Below are 6124 nucleotides of genomic sequence, written 5' to 3' on the forward strand. Positions count from 1 at the left end.
TCCTTTCCATTCCCTAGCTATAAAAAGGAAAATTATTCCTCTGGTAATCTATCACACCATCTTCTCCATTAAAAATAACTATTCTATTTCCAACTCTTTCTTTTTCTCAGTTTTAACCAAACTTTAACCTATCTGAAAGCAAGGACCTCCAGAATGGTTTCTCTTAATGTCTTAGCTATAGGGCCTAACTCTATATTTTCTACTCAATAAATATTTTTGAATCAAATATCTAATAGCAAATAGCCCTGTTGGAAAATTAGATTTTTTCCCTCCATATCTCTTTAACTGAACTTTCTAGTTTAGTTCAGCTTTGCCTTTCATTCAATACATAGTTACTGAGTTCCACTGGTGCTAGATGCTATAAATGCAACAGTGACAAAAAGACACTTCAGTGTCTAGGCAAAGAAACAGGAAATAGTCAATCAATCCACAAAGATAAACATACCAATAGGGACAGACATAGGGACCAGGATGTAAAGAGGTGGGGGCACCTAACTAGAGGACTTAACGGCCAAGCTGAGGCTTGAAGGATGATATAAAAGCAGGGGATGGATGCTGCAAGCAGAGGGAACAGTAAGTGTGAAGGCATGGTAACAAGAGGACATAACATTTTAGGAATGGGAAGATCAGGACACTTGGCAGACAGGGTAGGAATAGGTATGGCACAGGAAGAGGAGACTGGAGAACCAGGAGACTGAACATGAAGGGCTTTATCATCCTAAGACAACTGACTTCTAAATTTACACAGATGGCTATATAAATTGGCATACACATTTTTGAAATAAATATAGCAATATCTTTTTTAAGGTGAGAGCGTAAGACATTTCAAGAGCTAGAAAAATGTTCACCTGCTTTGAATAAAAAATTCTACCCCAGAGAATTTATCTGAAGAGATTGTTCTTCCCAAAGGGAAAAACTAGATATGTTCCAAATTGTTAATTTTAGAATTATTTATGATATTTAAAAATTGGAAAGAATTAACGTGCCCAGCGATAAAAAATGATGGTACATAGACTTGAAGGGAACATTTTCAATCATTAAAAAACTATACTTAGAGAAATTACACTGCAGCATGCATGTAATATTAGGTAAAACAGTCTGTGGGCAAAGTTGTTTCTATACTATAATTAAAACTATACATAAATTATGTGAATGTTTGGATAACTATCAATAGGAAAAAATTTAAATGAGTGCAGGGTAATTATTGAAATGGTGGGATTTGGGATAATTTTTCTTTCATCAGTGATTTCCATTACAATACTCACAGTATCATTATACAATGTATACCTTTTGTTCCCCAGAAAATTTCTCTAAATCCTAGCTTTGTTTAGATCAAGCAAAACAAGAATTAAAATACTCCTTTCTTCCTTCCGTTTCATTGTCTTTATCTTCTCTGAACAACATTTCCAAAATAACAGAAAAGCCTTCCTCTTCTGTGCAGTTTAACTGATGGCCAACCAAAACTAGCATCCTGTTAAAATTGTGGGTTTCAGAGTAAGAATTCTCCAAACTCCAACTAGCATATCTAGATCAGATATAGGTAAACATCAATGATGCCAAAATGAAATTATTATCTGATTAGGCCCAGCCTGGCTCCCGAATACCACCTATCCAGGCCTCCCAGGAGGGCTTTCTTATTGGGAGGGAAAGTTGCGTCTCATGGAGGAATATTAAGAGGCTTGGAGAATATTGAGATTGGGTACAGATAGATAGAAGCTGTTATTGATTATCAGTGAAAATTATATAGCTCTAATTTTTAAGAAAGTATATCCAAAAATGTAAATATGGAATATAAATTGGATATTTTATAATATCCAATTTATAGGTACGTTATGGCATAAAGATGAGCAATTTGGGTTCCAATCAACAGGCTGAGAGACAAGCAGAATCCCCACAATGAAGCCTTATATTTCTGATTTACATTCAGGACAAAGAACTAATCTTTTAGATACCCAAACCATGTGAAACAAGTTTCATACAAAATATGAAGAATCAGAATGTCATCAGACTTCTTAGCAGCAACACTGAAAGTCAGAAGACGCTGAAGTTACCCTTTCAAGAATCTTTAGGCTTTGAGTTAAAGACAAGATGGAATAAGCACACACAACCTTCTCTCTCCCACTGATTTCAACTAAAATCCCTGAACTGAGGATATAAAGCAACAATCAGACTACTCTGAAAATTGAATAAGAACAGGTGGACTAGAGAGGGAAATCAAAATATCCCTGATACTGTGAATTATTTTTTAAATGGGACATACTTTCTTCTTCCCACTGTATCAATCACAGTGGAAACCTCAAATTATTTTTTAATGAGTGAGTAGATTTTTACTAAAAATATGTGTATTGGCTTTTCTATTTTATCTTGCTAGGAAAGTAACCTTCATAAGCTCCAAAGAAGGGTGAAGAACAAGTTAAGTGATTCCACTGATGAAATAACATATCCTCTACTATGACAAACTCTGGTTTTCATTTTATGCTGTTGAAGATTGAATCAGTGAAAAATTCTTTGAAAAATAATGAACCGACTCTAAACAATGTAGCCATGAGCAGAAGCACTTCTTTCCCACTTAACTGTTTGCTTCACTCAAAGAATGGAAAAGAATTAGAAGACCCAGGAAAGAGTTAAGTCGGGACTGATTACAGTTCTTTCCTTTTGCCAACAACAAACAGTTTATCTATCCCTCTAGTGATATTTTAAACATGTAGCATGAACTGTGACCAAAGGGAAGGAGTTATGATCAGTCAATATTGAATTGTATAAGAAGTTGCCAAGGGACTTCCCTGGTGGTTCAGTGGCTAAGATGCCTTGCTACCAATGCAGGGGGCCAGAGTTCAATCCCGTCAGGGGACTACATCCCACATGCCACAACTAGGATCTAGCACAGCCAAACAAATAAACACTTTTTTAAAAAAGAAGTTGCCAAAATTTTTACAAAATGCATTTATAATTATAATTACCATGCAGCATCAAGGAAGTAATTAAGATATGAGGTAAAATGCTCCCAAATAAAACCATGTCTGTACTATAAGCACAACTATGCAAAAATTATGGTTGCATTTATATAAAGTGTTGAGAAAGAATACAAGGAAATGAAAAAGAAAGAGTTGCTTTGTTATGGCAGTAGAACAGTGTGAATAGTTCATTTCCTTTCATCTCTGGCATTCTTTTCACATCAAAAGTATGTGTGTTTCACACCCAGAAATATAACCCATGTTTGCCTTTCTTACAAATTCTTAGCAAATTCATATCATCAGTCATGGATCCCATTTGTTGACATGACAGTTCTGGGATGAGGTGAACAGGGCAGCAGCCTTCCAGCTGGAGGACTCTTGCTATGAACACTAGCTCATAAATAAATCAGCATTCTGGCACTGTGTAATCTCACTTCAGGAGCCTTTAGTCTAGTAACAATTCAAAGTAAAGCTGCAACACTGCACAATTCTACATCAGCGCTTCTCAGACTCAATGTGTGCGTGAATCATCAGGAGGTCTTGTCAAAGTGTGGAATCTGATTCAGCAGATGTGGGATGCAGCTTGAGAGGCTACATTTCTAACAAGCTCTTAGGTGATGCTGATGCTCCACAGACCATCCTCCAAGGAGCAGTGTTCTATATCATGTAAAATCTGTCTCTTTTCTTTCTTGTTTCTAAGCAATCCTAGTAAGTCTACCTTGGAGAAATGGAGGCAGAGAAACAGTCAGTACCTATCTTGAGTCAAATAAACAGTGTCAAGAGTTAGGGCTGGCATCATGGCTCCAGTTCCAGACTCTCACACTCCCACCACTCCTTCACCCCACTTCCTACATCTGATGTAAAAAGAATACAAAAACAATGGCTTATCTGTCACATTTTGCTGATACTGGCTCCAAAATAGACTTATTTGCTGGAATGGTCCTGGAATGAATAGGAAACAGTCCTCCAATAACAAGTGAATGGTTTCTGGCATCTACATATCCATTCAAATCAAACTTGCCCAGCAGCCAATAGGTCTGTTCTTCTTCCTCCTCTTCTTTGCCTTCAGTGCCCAATTTAGCCCATAAAAAAGCAAGCAATCCTAGAACCAGACATTTCTTTCCATTTTTAATACAATGAGTTTGGGAGAAATGACCACTGTTAAAAGTTTCAATGAGGTGCCTTGCTAGAGTGTTCCAGTGAGTATGTGCGTGCCCCACCCCAGTGGACTTGGTGCCCTTGGCCCCTGACTGACATCTGTCTGTCAAATATATAACTAGTCTTAGTTTTCTAAAGTGTTCATGGGCCATACGTTCCTCCCTCAGACTTCAAAATGATACTGAAATGAAAGAACTTAAAGAAAAGATGTGTTCCCTGGAAAATCTTTTCCAGGGTAGACTTCAGAGTCTGGCTTTATCTAAACACAGTGGCACTCTGGGTGACAAATTGCTCCTCACCAACAGCCTGAGAATCCTCTCACGAGCTGCAAAGGTTTAGTCTAGGCCTTTCTCAAAACCGTTTGGAACTATTCCTCACACATCTTTGCTCTTCCGTTTTACCAGAAGGCAGCTGTTTCTAAGCAATTATCCCTCTTGTTGCCAAGGGCTACCCTTGTGCAAAGATATGTTTATTACCAAATCTGTGCCATCTTCATCCTCCGGGCAAAAGCTGAACTGCTGCTGCTGCTGCTAAGCCACTTCAGTCGTGTCCGACTCTGTGTGACCCCATAGACAGAAACCCACCAGGCTCCCCTGTCCCTGGGATTCTCCAGGCAAGAACACTGGAGTGGGTTGCCATTTCTTTCTCCAATGTGTGAAAGTGAAAAGTGAAAGTGAAGTTGCTCAGTGGTGTCCGACCTTTAGCGACCCCATGGACTGCAGCCTACCAGGCTCCTCCATCCATGGGATTTTCTAGACAAGAGTACTGGAGCACTAGGCACCATTAAAATCATTAAAACTGATTAAGTTACATTAATAATAACAAAATTAGCATTTTATAGCACTTCATATTGTACAAATTGCTTCCAGATGCATTATTCTTCCTCTAGGTCAGGAACTAGGTTCAGTGATGTCTTCTGATTTGTGTAGCAGCATCTGGTGGCCAGTGTTTTTATAGTTCCCAGAATGCTAGTATATTTTGCTGGGGCCACATGACTACATCCTTCAAATATAGCAGAATTCATCAAAGATGATACAGAGACTAGAAAAAAAAAAAAAAAAAACCTGTGCTCTTAGAGTGGTTTTATTAACTGCACAGGGATGGATGTCCAACGCCTCACCTTGCCCTCATAACACCCCACATGACTGGTTTTCTTTTGTTCACTTTACAAATGAGTTCACATGGCTAATACATGCTAACATGCAGATACCAAAGCTGTGTCCTTTCTGAGGATTTGTAGTAGAGAGAAAGAACACAGACCAAGTCTGGGAGGGTGGGCACTAGATCCAGCTCCTTCGTTGTCCAGACCTCTCCATCTCTTCGGACTAACCAGCCTTTTTCAGAGTCTGTGGTCCTAAAGGAATCAGCAGTGTTCCGGTGTGGGATGAGAATTTTAAGCTTCGATGCAATGATAGCCTAATACATGCTGTCAGCAATAGCAAGCTCTTTTATTAACTATCAAGGTGAAATTGTTTATTCAATAATACTTTGAACATAATTATCATTTCCACAGGACTCTGATTTCAAGAGCCCCTGATCAAGGCAGAAGACATCAGAATGCTGATGCAAATGGCCACAGGTATTTAGTCCCAGGTGTCACACCCAGGTTCTTAGATCCTAGTCTATGCACTGTATATTTATATAGCCCTCTCCCAGACTTGTTTGAGCCTTCCTCTTCTCCTCAGGCCCTGGCAAAGGTCAGGCTCCCTTCCAAGAACAATAACACATCCTGCCCAGACTTGTCTCTGCCTGCAAGCAAAGGAAAACACCTGAGCCCCTAAAGATTAGGAGAACTGTCTTAATAACAAAGGCTAAAAGAGTATTTAAAGGCTGTTTACAACGCTTCCAGGAAAGACTCAAATTCTGTATTAACTGCAGATAAACATCGCTGCAAGCCTCTGCAAAGCCCCAGCTTGATAGCCACAGCCGTGAACTCACAGTAGATTTCAGTCTCGTGGTCAGATTCAGCTTGTTAGATATTGCTCAGCTTTTATATTCCTCTCTGTCATTCT

Source organism: Moschus berezovskii, chromosome 1 (genome assembly GCF_049115385.1).
Source record: "Moschus berezovskii isolate FMDL1 chromosome 1, NW_MosBer_1.0, whole genome shotgun sequence".
In the NCBI taxonomy this organism is placed as follows: Eukaryota; Metazoa; Chordata; class Mammalia; order Artiodactyla; family Moschidae; genus Moschus; species Moschus berezovskii.